The following is a 13,073-nucleotide window of genomic DNA, read 5'->3' as shown; positions in this document are numbered from 1 at the left end:
TCTGTAATGCCTTCAGGCCCTGAGGGTAATTAATAAATAATGGTGGTACACACAGGTTGTTTTTGATATGCATTCTTCAGCGTCATACTTGATCTCCAGTTTCAGGCGAGGTGCAATCTAATTATCGGGCTGTGCGAGTAGTTTTACAAATACATGATGTCCTGTATCCACGTTTTGTAGAACTTGGCTCATGGGCAGTGGTTATGCGGTGTCCACTTTCAGCTAATGTATTCTATTTTAGCATGGCCATGGTATTGCTATGAATTCGGTCACATGTATTTTTAACAGTGCTGTTAGTGGACAGCCATATCCAGTTTTTTTCATCATGTTGCACGAGTTGTCTGGCGTATGGCTGTTGAAAAATACCGGATGGTTACCGAAGCTTTTGCAATCATTGTGGTCAATTACGCACCTTTTAGGCCTTCTCATAAAGATGTGTGCCTGTCACCAGAAATGTTCTAAATTGTGCTTAAATAAAGTACGCCTGACAATCTCGAGCGTTTCTGTCCTCAAAACTGCTTCAGAATACAGCGATTTTCAAATCTTAGTGACCAATCATCCCACCAAAGAATCGCCAGTCTGTATGCTAGTCATCGATGTTGGTCTCTCTGCCTCTTCCTGCGTGATGGCACATTTGCCAGGAACACATGTATGTATTGCCAAGTTTAATTTAAGAAACCATATGCCGTATTTTTCTGGAGAGAAAAAAAGCTGCTGTGAAGCTCTCATCTTCACTGTAATCTTTTTTGCTTAATAAACACCAAAAAGTTCAGGAACCAGACGTCCTAATGAACTAAAATTGGTTAGTGCACATTACAGTTACTGGTTTTGAGGCCTAGGCTGCAATGGTAGGTACAGACGAGGTTAACTTGGCTGCCTTACACGATCTTAACCATTCTCGAGATATTTGTCAACACTCTTGAAATGCATATTTTCTGCTACTCATGAAAGATGAGGGACAAGGAGAATGCTACACAGTGTACGCCAGACCGGTCACAGACTAGTGCAGTGACATGAGTTGAAGGAGTAGAGGCACCAAATTTTTCGGCTTGTGCTTTTGCCCTGGAATAAAGTACGAAACATTAGTAAACATTGATCATCGCGTGGAGTTCATCAGTACTCAATAAATAATTTGTAATTTTTTTTTCCATTGTAGTTTCAGTTGCCATATCACTAGCAAGTACAAGGTCATGTAAGGCATACAGAAGCGACAGTATAACCACTGCTCTGTAGCTTTAATGCATTGAAACACTAGCACTAAACTGCTCCAGAAGCCAGAATGGCAGCACGTGAACAAAGAGCTATTATAGTTCAGACTGTGTATGCCTCGCATGATCGGATGCTTACTTGTGATGCCACAACCATCTTTCAACTGCTGAAACGAAAACTGCATCGAAGAATTAATCCAATAATAAGGTTAGGCAAAAATAAAGTACACCGAATTCAGTTTTCAAAATTTGGTTATAAGTGAAAAAGGATAGTCAGTATTCTTTAATAGACACGTTACACGCACTAGGGCAAAGAAGAAAATTAAGTTAGGAGGGTAGATGTATAGGCCAGTTGGTGAGACATGAAGGAGCTAGACACCGCAGCGGACACGGGACAGAGAAAGACGACGACACAGGGCGGCGGTACTTGCAACTGTGTCGTCTTCTTTCTCTGTCCCGTGTCCGCTGCGTGTCTAGCTCCTTCAAGAAAATTAAGATTAAGTAGCGCAGTCATGCGTTCTAAGGTATATTACTCTGCTATTCTGCACACCTCTGCAAACTGGGAGGCTTCAAGCAGTCAAATTGATGGGCTATAGTGCAGAGGGTCATAAAACAGCCAACACCCGGATCCACTAGCTCAATGTTTTCTTCAGCTATTTCCTTGGGGCTTATTGTGAGGCCCTCTCTCCCGTCTCCTACCTTGTGCCATATGAGTGGGCTTGTTTGAAAACAAACTGTAAACTGCAGGAACGGCGGTCTACGAAAAGTCAAGGCCTTGGAAGGTCTTCCTTCCTACAAGGCGCAGTCAACACACAGACGCCTCAGGTTTGTGGCACTTCAGCACCACACCGCGTGATGAGGACCACACGTTCCAGAGACTAACAGTGAAGAAGTGAGCGCGGGCAGAGTCGTGCGCTCAGACCTAGCTGAATGGTGGCTCCCATTCAGTTGCTGCTATCGTTTTGAGTGTGTGGTCTGTGCTGTAACTGTACTTAAATGGCTTCGTGGAATACACAAGGTGCTCGTGGGCATCAGCGTGCTACAGGTAAGGTGGCTTTCTGGTGCCAAAAGGGGAGACTCGACCCTGCTTTTGGTGGAGTGATGTCTCGAGAGAGCAGGCAGGGCCAAGACAGGGTGCTGACGCCAGTCCAAAAGAGAGGAGCCACTGCGCTCTGCACTTGTTAGGCTGGTCAGGCTGATGGAGTTGTGTGAGAAGGGAGCTCTGGCCCAACATTCCTGATTGTTAAATTTGCATGATAGCAACTGCCTTGGTTGATTTGTAGACAGGTTGTAAATAAACTGCTGCATGTTGTTAACTGCCATCACCCACTTAGTGCAGTTGCTTAGTTGAGTGGGCTCCTCCACTGTATGTAGGGACACTCATGCGAAGCCATACACAAGTGCCACGAAAATTATGATATTCCGGCTACCTCGATGGTTAAGCAGCAGTTCCGTCGCTGTCAACATGCAGACCACGTGAGGCCCAACTTCTCTCTCCATTCAGTGCAGAAACCCAACATCAGCATGACAACCTAGCTTTTGCAAGTCAAATTGCACTTGTATTTTTGACTTACAGTTTCATCCATTTCTTTTTTATAGGTGATGGCATTTCTAAGTACAGCTGTAAATTGTTTGTGCCATTTTTGTGTTGATTACTAGTAAATCAAATCTCTGGCTGAAAAAAGGTTAAAAGAAATTCTAGGCAACTTTTTACCACACAAGAGTACCATATTATGTTGCCGAAAAAAATTAATTCTGAAATAAGCGCCAAAAAAAGTCAGCCAAATTTTAGAAAATAAAAACCGAAAAGCCTGACACCTGTATATAAGTTCACTACTGAGCGCAGGTGAATTTCACATTGTGATTTACGTTGGCTAATGTCTTAAACATCATTGAAATGCAAAAATACACTATGAAAATTTTGGTGTCCCTAAACCTTGAACAGTTGTCAGCAGTTCCTTGTTTGAAACTGGACAGTGGCACGCACACAGCACCGAAAGTGGCACCCATGTAAAGCTTGTGCAACCAGTGAGGGACACAGACGCTGCTTCGGATCTGTACAATGGCTTGCCTAACTTGTCATTATTGGGACCCACAATCAGTTGTCTGTCATCAACGCTTAATGAGATAAGCTGCATGCATGGACAATGACTGCCTACGGACTTAAAAGGACTAACTGAACAAAACACCCTACTAGGTTAAGTAGGAAACAAAATGACCCTGCCTCATATTGGCAGATCCAAGCATTATAATACCCGTGGAGTCAGAATAATTTTTATTTACCACTGAAAATTGCATAAATCAAGCTGAAGCAACATTCCGCAGAGCAAAACTGCCATTATTGGTGTATCTGGCTCAGTGGTTTGGCGCTCGGCTACTGAGCCGGGGTTTCCGGGTTCAAACCCGGCCGTGGCAGTCGCACTTTGATGGAGGTGAAACGCAGACGCCCATGTGCACGTTAAAGATTCCTAGGTGATCAAATTTATTCCGGAGCCCTCCACTACGGCACCTCTTCCTCTCTTTCTTCTTCCACTATCACCTTGATCCCTTCCCTTGCAGTGCTGTTCAGGTGCCCACCAAGATACGAGACATTTCCTTTCCTCAAAGACCAAAAATGGTGCAAAACCATGTGACGACATCTCAGTAAAATGTGATATAGAGTTGATTTTTTTAAACTTTTGCACAATTTTATTTTGAAAAGCATGAGAGATACATCAATGTGGCCTGTTGAGTTGGATTGTACAGCAAGGCAGACATTATGTGCCTCATATGAATTTATAGCATGCCATCGTGGTTCGGCCACAGAAGACGACGACAGTCCCAGCACACCTGCCAAGCACGCGCAGACTAGATTTCGTGGCTGCTCAACTGGATGCCGGAGGCACTGTCCCGTTCCCGCCTGGATGAGTGGGTCCTGCCAGATATATTTGTGGAGACCCGACAACGACTAGTGTCTGCGATTCATCTCCACAAATTTGGTGATCCGGACGTGATACATCGATAGGTTGCCCTCGACCCTACGTGCCTCCACCATACCGACAAACTGTCTTTGATGCCCCCATTCTTTGGCCCATCCTGGCATCCGCGCAACACAGCGCCTTGTCACGGCTTGTTATGTCTGGTCTTGCATCAACATCGACGTTCACTGGTGCTCGCGCACATGGCTCAGCTGTCAGCAAAGCAAAGTGCACCGACACACTGCGACTCCGCTTGGCACCTTCCCGCCTCCCCGCTTCAGCCACCTGCACGTTGATATTGTCGGTCCCCTTCCTCCCTGCGGGAACCACCGCTACCTGTTAACCTGCACTGACAGGTTCACGAGATGGCCTGAAGCGATGCCCCTTCTAGACATAACCGCAGAGTCGATCAGAACAGCACTCATCACACTTTGGGTAAGCAGCTATGGTGTCCCTTCCACCATTACAACTGATCGTGGCTGTCAGTGCAACTCCACATTACTTGCCGACCTAACTCGGCTCCCCGGCATCAATCACATCAAGACGACCTCTTACCACCTAATTTCGAATGGTGTCATTGCGCATTTTCACCGGAAGTTGAAGGCTTCAGTTATGGCATCCGCTTTTCCTTTGCCATGGATCAAGTGCCTACCCCTACTCCTGCTTGGTTCCCGCACCGCACTTCGCAGTGACTCTTCTACCTGTGCAGCAGAGCTAACGTTTGGCACTACTCTCCGTGTTCCTAGAGAATTCTTCTAGACCTCGCCACCCATGCCTGCTGACATCTGAGATTACGCATACCGTCTACACAGCGCTATGAGCACTGTCGTTCCGCCACATCAGTGCCAGTATTCCGTCGTATCCATGTCCCTCCCAGACCTTCAGCAGTGCACTCACATCTTTGTTCGCCACGACGCTGTACGCCCACCCTTGCGGCCACCATACGATGGTCCGTTCAGGTGCTCTGGTGTGCTTCTAAGCACTTTCTTCAGCTCATCAATGGCCGAGAGGACACAATCTCAGTTGACCGCCTTGAACCTGCTCACCTTGACACCGACGTCATCGCCAACTGCGCAGCTGCATCCTCACCTGACCGTGCCAGTCCTCGTCGCGTACGATTTGCGCCAAGAGTATCCGCTTTTCGCCGTTCACACTTTGCTCATGGCTTCATCGCTAGAGGGGGGGCCCTATAGCGTGCCATCTTGGTCCGGCCGCAGAAGATGGCGACAGCCCCAGCACGCCTGCCAAGCACGCGCAGACTGGATTTCAGGGCTGCTCAACTGGATGCCGGCGGCACGCTGTCCCGTTTCTGCCTGGCTGAGCGAGTCCTGTCAAATAAATTTGTGGAGACCCAACAATGACTCGTGTCTGTGATTCATCTCCACAGACTAATGATGAATTAACTAAAATCAACTAATTTTTTATAGCAAAAGGCAAGGTTATATTGCAAAATTGATGGCAGTCAGCATTGAAGGTAAGCTGCATTTTTTAAATTTTATTAATTACCAGTGCGGTTCAAAATATTGACCACCAAAAGTATGCATTTGAAAGCTAGCCGAGTTTGCATTCCTGCATTGGATATTTATAACAAGCCTTCTCCCACACTTCTTACGTGTCAGAAACAGCAGGTGCAATTGGAGCATTTGATGATGTAGAAGAAGTTGATTTCGGCGATGCCAGGTGCAGTGACTGCATTCTATAATTAGTGTGTGAAAATCAGCTCAACAAGGTTTCAAATGCACGTTTTTGACGATATTTCGAATGATATCGCATATTAAGAAAATTTAAAAACGGGACTCACCTTCGATGTTGAAGGCCAGCAATTTCGCAGTAGAACTTTGCCCCCTACAATGAAAACTTAAATAGTTCATCTAGGTTAACTAATCGTCTAATTCTTGATCCATATGAGGTACCTAATATCCGCCTTACTGTACTAATGTAGCTCAACAGACTGCACCAAAAATCGCAGTTTTTTGAAGAAAAAAAATCTGTAAAGGTTAAAAAGAATCACCCTGTATGTGGTTAAATGGCCACAGTTAAAGTGCCACTGTGTTTTGCATCTGTCAGTCACAGTCAGTCAGTGTCAGTCTGTCAGTGTGCTAAAACTCATCAGCAAGACATACGTGAGTGTGCTGGCTTTCAAATGCAGAGAGGCAGGTTAACACTGATTGCCAAGCTCAGTTTCTGATTCCTTAGTTTTGTCAGTGTGCAATTGCTACTGCACTCACCATTAATTGTTTCCAACATTGGGAGTACTACAAACAACTGTAACCGCTGAACGAAACTTTACCCATAAAATGCATGCCATTTCTAACAAAACCATTGCCAAATTGCGTGTCTTGCATACTAAAGGTTCATCGTCATCAGCCTGACTACGCCCACTGCAGGGCAAAGGCCTCTCCCATGTCTCTCCAATTGATCCTAACCTTCGCCAGTTGCGGCCACTGTAGTTACTTCTAATTACAAAATTACAGGTAATCAATTACCTGTAACACATTATGTACATCTCTGGCACTGGCTACCTGTGTGTTTGAGGTCGTGATGCACTGTGTCAAGATGTGCAATGGTGCTGTTCAATCCAACATTCCCGTCGTCTCAACACACCCGTGGCTTTTGCATTTCCCTCTCTCTCGGGATTCCGTGTAAAGGATACCCAATGGATGCCTACCTGTGGCATCCATGTCAATGTTCTGATGTGACCTTTGTCAATTAAAGTATAATTTGAAAAATCTATTTGGCTTACTGTTATAAACTTTTTCTGCTTTTAACTGAGAAGCCAACGTGTAACTATGCGCGACCAAGTTCTTTCTTGGAGTCCGATTCTCAAGTTCATCAACTCTATCGTAAAGCACTAACTGCATGAGGTGATGATTTGCAGCAATGAGCTGAGGGCCGCTGAACCACTGTCACTCAGGTTCTAGGTTTGTAGGAAACTTCGCCCATCGCCCAGTCATCTTGTTCCACTCCTTAAACCGGGAAAATCACCACTCGACATTTCAGCATACCGCCCAACTGCACTCTCCAGCAGTGTCGGGAGAATCATGGAATGTTGTTAACACATGCGGAATGGTACCTGGAGCGATACCAAATCTACCCTGGATTTATGTCTGGGTTTCAACGTGGCCGCTCTTACATCGACAATATGGCTGACCTGTAATATCCGTCCAGCACCAAAAAAATTTGAAAATATTGACCGTGGCGCTGTTCTTGGACATAAAGGGCGCCTACAACAACGTAACACAGGCCATTTTGGATGCATTAGAAACTGCTGAGATTTGAGGCCTCATGTTCAGCTGGATACGCAGCTATTTGGTCGAGAGGTCGTGTTTTGTTCAGACTCAAGACGGACCAATCTCTTTGCATCTAAATTCACGCGGAGTCCCACAGGGTGGAGTGCTGCGCCCAATACTTTTCAACCTTGCTCTCATCAGCCTGGTTGACTCATTGCCACAATCTGTTCAGATCTCTGTATATGCCGATAATATCTGTATTTGGGCATCAAGCGTGACCCGTCCCTAAGCTCATGCAAGACTGCAAAAGGCGGCAACGATACTGACGTTATACCTTCGTCAGCAGGGCCTAAATATTTTGACAGAGAAATGTTCCCACGTGGCATTCACACGAAAAAAAAATGACAAGTTACCCCATATATATTAATGGCAACGCCATTCCCTATGAGAGAAGTCACCGCTTTGTTGGCACTATTATCGATGGGAACCTGTCGTGGAGTCTCCATCTCTACCTCATGCGAAAGAGACTGACAGCGATTGTTCATATTCTCTCCTTCCTCAGGGGAAAGCCCTGGGGCACATCTGTGCACTCGATGCTTCTACTATACCGTTCGCTGTCCCTGGGATATATGCGGCATACCTTTCCCATTTTAAGCAATATTAGAAAGACAAACCTTCAGACACTTCATAGTGTTCAAGCGCGTGCTCTACAAATCTGCCTTGGACTACCTAAATGTGCCTCAACAGCAAGCACAATTTTTGTCGCTGGGGGGCATCCTGTTACTTCATACATTGCTATTCAAACCATGAGAACACACATTCGGCACCTCACACGAGTTCCGAGTCATCATCTTGAAGCTCTTCCAATGCTCAGACCACATACTGCATTGGCAAAAGTAATTCAAGCTCATCGTGCCTATCTTCCTTCGCAGTTCACTCATGCTTCAAGACCATGCTCACCCATATGGAGTCTATGAACCTCGGGTACACCTCTCTATTCCGGGAATTACTAAGAAATCTGGTGTATCATTGCCTGCTCTCAAACAACTGACACTGCATCATCTGCATTTTAACCATAAACACCGCCTACATGTCTACCCACATGGCTCAGTGACTTCAACAGGCTCTGCTGGGTCTGTGGTGATACCGGCCACGTCTATTTTAATGAAGGTGAGGACTACCTATCTCACCTCTTCAACTGGTGACAATGCAAGCAACATGGCTGGCAAGTACTCCGGCATGCAGGCGCAATTGAAAAAAATCAACCCTCAAGCTAATTTTATCCCTTGCATGGAGACTGAGATTCTGAGGCGGGTCAATGTTGAACATCTGATCAACAAACTCTCCCTGCAAAAGGCCCAAAAACGCTTGTAGAACTTGTAGAATGTGGGTTAACATCCGTGCCTTTCCGCCCTCTCTGTATCTATCTATCGCCCATTACCCGAAAAAAAATGGCTCGTCAAAGTAGCCAACAGAAAAAGGTGTTGCGGGTACAAATGTGACTAGTTTTTATCACATCTGCTTGCGCTAGCACACCCATGTGCGCCAGTCATGGGCTCCAGCAGTCAGGAGCGTGCCCGTGTCGGATGCACGATAACGCATTCACCTTCTTACGTATAGAGTGTACTAAAAATAGCCGCGTTGCATCAAGCGGCACGAGAAAGGCAGAGATGCGGAACAGGCACAGACGCGGCCATAGCCCTGGTGTTAAAAAGGGAAGGTCAGGGGCTCTTTCGCGGGGAGAGGACTACTGACGGCGGGAGTGCTTGCCCGATTGCGTCATACATAAGTGTGTGCTCGGGCGCTTATGTCCAATTTCTTTATGCCTATTCGGACAGGTTACCATTGCCTAGCCTAGGCGCTTCATTTTTCGAACTCGCGCAGGCGTTTATGTTGTGCTTTGTTTTACGTTGCCATAATAAAGGCACCTTTTTTGTTGAACCTGCGTTGTTTGTCGGGTCATTCGCCATTCCCGAACCCCTTTGGATCAAAAGGCATGGATTCCAGCATTTAATAAAGACAATAGTTCACTGCTCCCAGTAGCTGCATCCACAATTCACTTCGGCAAGCCCAGCAATGATACGTATTTTACAAGAAGAGTTTGTGTTTTCAGCATGGTTTAAGCGAGCAAGCTGCCAACATGCATACACAATTCACTGAAAGTTTGGTAGGAGCTGTGGAAAATTGAAGGGAGTATAGGCTGCACCTCTCACTTATTACATTTTATAGCGCCTCAGAAATGTAATTAGGCACCACTGTGCAGTGTACTAGTGCAGGTATCTGGTAACACAAGGTCACTGAAGCAGCCACAACCAAGCAACACTGCTGAACGCGCCGCTCTGCTGCCAAGTTTCGCTTCACACGGGTGTACCAGTGGCAGTGGCAACGGTACGCAATTGCCGTTGTCACTGTACAGTACGTCGCGACGAATGTCACTTCATGCTGTTACACTTCAGGTAAGATCAAATGCGCTTTTTCTGCCGACATACAACATTTTCTTTTTAATTGTTTACATGTTTTCAATGTGTTATGTGCCATTAGTGAGACTTTGGCCCAGAAATTTGCTCAAACAAGATTTTTTGTTTTTCTATTGCTTTCCCTTGTTTGATGAGAACATTATAAATAGAGGATCTCATGTTACTTAGCCCAGCCACATACCGCATTAACATTTCTTTCTTATTCGGGACAGTGTTTGACTCGATAACACAGATCATAAACGCGAGCAGGGCCGCAGGAAAAGAAGAAAACGATTGTCAGTTCTGTAGGCACCCATCAGTTGTAAAAGTGCTCATACTGAACAAGGGTCATGCCTGTGGAACAAGGGTCCTCAAGTTGCTGCGGAACCCTGTGTCCCGACTTCACACCTTCCTACCTAACATGGACAAAAATACCCAAATGCTATTTGTAACAACTGGATGAACAGTGAAATATCCTGCTATCAGTAGCCATACTATTAATCAGTCCCAAAATAAAGCGGGCAAAGGGAAGAGGGAAGAGAAAGGAGACTGATCTCGGGAACCAAAAAAGTACTCCAAGGAGCCCATTTTCAAAACCCCCGCTTTGAAAGGAGTCCGAGTCTAGCTTGTTTACATGGCACACTGTATGCTTACGAATCCAGTGCAGATTTGCGCAGGCCTAAATCTTCCATTCATTGTGAACCTGGCAAGGAACTGCACACGCACATTTGTGTTTCGCCAACTTCTCTCTCTGCAAATCACGTAGCCGAAAGTGCTCCGAACAACTTTCCAAACAACAGCGTACCGTAAAATGCAGAGGTGCCAAAATACACACTCCACAATAAAAGTAAATACATTGCGGGCATGCTTTCAAAAATTCAAACTTTTTAAAACTTGACCAGGAGCATGCTCTGAACCTGTGGAAACAGCGAAAGTATGCATTACGCCATACCAATCTCGGCTCACTGTGGTAATGAGGTCAAGGTAGAATCCAGCTGGTGGAAGGATCTGCAAATAAACAAAGGCGCACGCTGCAGAAGCTGCAGATCAGAGTAATGCTACAAACACGGCCAGTTTGCACAGATGAATTCAACAAACTCGCTCCGAGAATTGAGTACAGCAAGTGAGGGCTCCTGCTGCAGCAGAAAAACAAAGTAACGACATTGGTAGCTGCTGGTTGATACACACACGAATTAATTGCTTCGTAAATGCACTAGATGTGCATTTCCAAAACAATTAATTACAACAAACGAAACAGTGTAGTGGATTCACTGATACGGTAAATGCTGCATATGCTGCTTGCATGGATGAACTGTTCTGGAAAGTGGTTATAGCAGCTGCTGCCTTGTCCCTTGACAGCCACGTGAAGTCCACACAGCGGCCGCTAGCTCTCCTCCAAAAGACATGCTGGCTCAGCGTCATCTTTGGTTTGTCTGAATACCCTCTCAGTGCCCTTGGCAGCGGCTTACAGGCACACACTGCCTGTTACTTATGAATGCATTAATTTTTTTCTGGAAATCTTTCCCATAGCTTCCTCGAATGCATTGGAGCACACAGAACAAGTGTTGGGAAACTATGGTAGGGACAGGCATCCCAAATGTTTAAACAAACTGAAAGAATTATACCAATGCTGTTATTTCGGTTGTAAAACGATAAATATTTCCATGGGCATCGACCTAGTGCTAGCTGAAGGCTAATGAAGTCACGTATTCCTTGTGGCATCCGTCGCCTTACACATGAGTTACTTGCAGTGACGGGCCTGAGCGGATAAGCACAATGAATGCATTGCTGCAGTCTCATGCTGTACAGAAGGTTCGTGGCACTCCCAGGTACGCCAGTTATATTTTTCACACTGAGCCAGCTCATATTTAAACTTAGGCTCTCCGCTGGCCAGCAGCCCCTTCTTTCGCTCTTCGGAAGTATCACAAAGAAGCTGATCTCCTGCATTGCAGCACCGCGTGAAAAAGGAAGGAAAACATACAACTGGTCTGCACAGGTAAACGCCACCTACCTGTCGGGAATCCCGACGCTTTCATAGCGCAAGTCACGTACCCCATCTGCTGAAGCTGCGAGGAAGGCAGTAAAATCCCACAGTCCAGCGCGTTTACGCTGGCACACACAGAAATAACAGCTGCGGCCAAATTGTACAGAGGCCATGAGTGAAGGAGATGAATCTTGAAAAAGACAAACCTTCGTTAGAGGCAACCGACTATCTATAGGTGCTCAGTAACAAACATGCAACAGTCCTCTCAAGCGCGAAAGAATGACCTACTCGACGCCACTCCGCGGTCTCCTCGCGCGCCTTCACCCGCACGATGTCGCGAAATTTACATCAGAAGACGCCGTATTAATAATCGAGACCGTCACATACTTGCGCAGTCGTGCAGCAGCTCTTTCAACAAGCCACAAGGCGGTGACAGAGCGACGACGAACACTTTTTATCTGGTTGGCGGGCAAGTACGAAACAGCATCGCGCGTGCACAATGAATTACTTTGACAGCACTCACCTCAGTCTGGAAAAGGTTGAAGGTAGGACTGCCTAAACCATGAACTGAGAGCAAAATTCACCGAGCTCGCATCTACCAAAACAGCAGAGGGCCGATTCACGAGAGAGAAACGAAAGCGCAGATAGCGCAACGAGGCGCTGGAGCATGCACGAGTTCGCCCGTTCTCTGAAACGCGCGCCATCCTCGGCCTCGGCCAGCCTCGGCATAACTTTAGGCGTCTGGGTTTGAGAGTTACATGCCGCAAAAACAGAAAACCGAAAAACCCTCCAGCGTCACATCCGCCAACCGTCCTCCTTTCCACCTGCTCTCTGGGCGCGCATGCGCAGTTCTGCGGAGTTTGTTCTCTCGATGTTCAGGTGGCTAGGACTGGCAGACAGATATATCGAGATATGGCAGACAGGCGTCGTTTCATTTCATTAAAAGCAATCTTCATTTCATTTTCCTCCCCTTAGGTGCAGTTCGGGTGTCCATCGGGATATAAGAGACAGGCGTCGTTTCCTTTCCTTCGGCCAAGGCGTCGCGCCGAACGGGCCATGCGTGGACTCCTTGGCAACCCTGCAACACGCTGTCGCGTCCCACTTTTAAAAACGGAGCTTAAGCATCATCCAATTTTGAAGCGAGCACAATACGCTAGATAAAGCCAGCTTCACTGTCGCGAAGTTTTACCTTTATGTGACCTTCATCCTACCACACTACTAAACACGGCGCAACGGCG

At 46.4% G+C, this 13,073-nt stretch overlaps 1 protein-coding gene and 1 long non-coding RNA gene across 3 annotated transcripts in view; one reads left to right on the top strand and one right to left on the bottom strand.

The window, feature by feature from the left end:
* The window catches only part of LOC149361402 (uncharacterized), a 480,014-nt gene that overhangs the window by 310,600 nt on the left and 156,341 nt on the right, over positions 1–13,073 (top strand). The window lies entirely within an intron of this gene.
* Positions 5,016–12,511, bottom strand: LOC149361405 (uncharacterized). 2 transcript variants are annotated; one of them, XR_016288398.1, is made up of 3 exons: positions 12,359–12,511; positions 10,804–10,859; positions 5,016–5,493 (listed from the first exon to the last, which is right to left on the bottom strand). It is a non-coding gene; the product is annotated as an uncharacterized LOC149361405 (long non-coding RNA). The 2 variants fall into 2 exon arrangements; XR_016288399.1 differs by lacking the exon at positions 5,016–5,493 and adding an exon at positions 5,971–6,010.

This window comes from Amblyomma mixtum, chromosome 2 (genome assembly GCF_055824585.1).
Source record: "Amblyomma mixtum isolate Tamu chromosome 2, ASM5582458v1, whole genome shotgun sequence".
NCBI classification, from domain to species: domain Eukaryota; kingdom Metazoa; phylum Arthropoda; class Arachnida; order Ixodida; family Ixodidae; genus Amblyomma; species Amblyomma mixtum.
Note: the sequence above shows the minus strand (reverse complement) of the source record. Positions and strands in the feature narration are given on the sequence as shown.